This window comes from Solanum tuberosum, unplaced genomic scaffold (genome assembly GCF_000226075.1).
Source record: "Solanum tuberosum cultivar DM 1-3 516 R44 unplaced genomic scaffold, SolTub_3.0 scf00547, whole genome shotgun sequence".
Classification (NCBI taxonomy): domain Eukaryota; kingdom Viridiplantae; phylum Streptophyta; class Magnoliopsida; order Solanales; family Solanaceae; genus Solanum; species Solanum tuberosum.
In genome coordinates, this window is record NW_006239468.1 from 33,806 (window position 1) to 36,021 (window position 2,216).

Genomic DNA, 2,216 nt, shown 5'->3' on the forward strand with positions numbered 1-2,216 from the left:
GTATTCTATCCCCTTAGCTTGTGTTTAGAGGTTTACTTGCTGAGTACCGTGTGGTTTGGTACTCACCCCTTGCTTCTACAAATTTTTGTAGGTTACGAGCCTGGATTTTTGTGGTACTTGTTATTCTCTTCTTTTCCGAGGCTTCTGGGAGATTTGTGAGGTAGTTGTTTGTCATCTCAGCAGACCTTCTTACTCCTGTTTATGATCTTGTTCTACTCTAGAAACAATGTCATATGAGACTTGTATTTTTCTTTTGATTCATTTGTAATACTTTAGAGGCTTGTACACGTGACAACCAGATTTTTGGGGTATTTTTGAGTTCATTATAAAAATTTCCGCATTTTATTGTAATGGTTGAGTTTTAGGCTGACTTGTCTTGGTGGGATAAGGTGAGTGCCATCACATCCATTTTTGGGTCGTGACAATAAGCGATCGTTATCACGTAAAGAACCCAACTTGTAGGTTGGGGTCGATCCCACGAGGAATATGGTTTAGACTTAAGTTCAATAAAAATTATATTCGTTTAGCCAATGTATTTCCGAGACAAATAAGTAAAGGGGGGAGGGATTTGTGTAACAAATTTTGGAAATTATGAAAGTAATTAGTAAGCAAGATTTAAACTTTCGTTGTTATCAAATTGAGAAAGAGACTAGGGCGTATGTGTTCCCCATAAGCTCATAACTCCGTAACCCTAGTAATAACAATCCTTTCCTAGTGTATTACATGCAAAGCGATAAGTTACGAATCTCTAAATCCTTGGTCCGGCATCTAGAGAATTTCACCCCGCACCTTGGTCCGGCTACGTGTGTATAATTTACTAACCCTTACCATTACCTCATATTAGACGTCACATCGATGTATGACTTAGTTTTCACCCTCGCACCAATCGACAATAATTCTATTAGATAGTATCACACTAAATCTATGTTGATAATTCTTTTCTTATTAACTACCTCCTTGGTCTGGCAAGTAGCAACAAGGAAAGTTCTAACGTTGCGCACCGTTAAAAATACTTCTAAACGAAAGAATTATCAATACATGCAAAACACTATTCGGGAATTATTTAGTTACTATTTATACTTCATTAATCGCTCATGGTTCCCACAATCCTAGTTGTGGATTTAGTTACCCATATTAGCAAGAAAACAATTCATAATGTTTGAAGAATAAATCATGACTTACGTAGTAGAGTAGAATAATCCCAGAATTTCAACTTGAATTTCAAAGTAAAAATCACCAAACCGTGCTTAGGAAATTAAGAATTGCTAAAATTGCAAGTTAATCTCCAAAGCCCTAGAATAAAAGTAATGAAGTCTAACTCCCAAAAATGTGGTTTACATACCCTATTTATAGAAAACAAGTCCTAAATTAAAAGGGAAACAAAATAAGGAAAGTTTGTTCATGCACGCATCTTCATTCCACGAGACTGACTTACGGACCGTCAATGGATCTACGGTCCGTGAGTCCCTTCCGTCAGCCAGGACTTAGAAAATATTTCAGCTTCCACAAATCAACTTCTCTGAAGCAAACGACGGAACACTAGTACGGATCGTAGATCGATCTACGATCCGTCGATCCCTCTCCGTAGCTCCATACTTAGAATTCTCCAAAAATCAGGTACTGGAACCCTCGCAGTCACATTCTACGGTTCAACAGTACGGTCGTAGATCAATCTATGGACCGTCAATGGTCACTGTGGTTCCACACTTGGTCAGATTCCTTGATTCTCCTTCCATGCCTTGCCCTGCTCATCTACGATCACCATCTACGGAGGGTCAATGGACCTACGGTCCGTAGATCACCTCTGTAGATGCCCTTTTCTGTATTTCTTTCAGCTGTCTCTTTACTTCCGCGCCCAAACATCTTTCCTACAAAACATGATAAAAACACATAAAAACCAATACAAAAAGGCCCTAGACACACACAACTCTTAAGTGAAATGTATTAAAAATACCGTAAACTCACGGTATATTAACACCCTCAACTTAAATTCATTGTTTGTCCTCAAGCGACGCACTAAGACTCTAAACGACACTTGTATGAAGCAAACATTTCAAGCACAAGCAATCACATGGCTCTCTACCCTGACTCTCTTCTCGAGTGCAAATCTTTTCTATCAGACTCAACAAGCTAAATTGTGCGGATCCAAACATGACAAAGACCGACCAACCAACACACAACATACACTGTTTCACTATCACCAAAGTACCAACTTT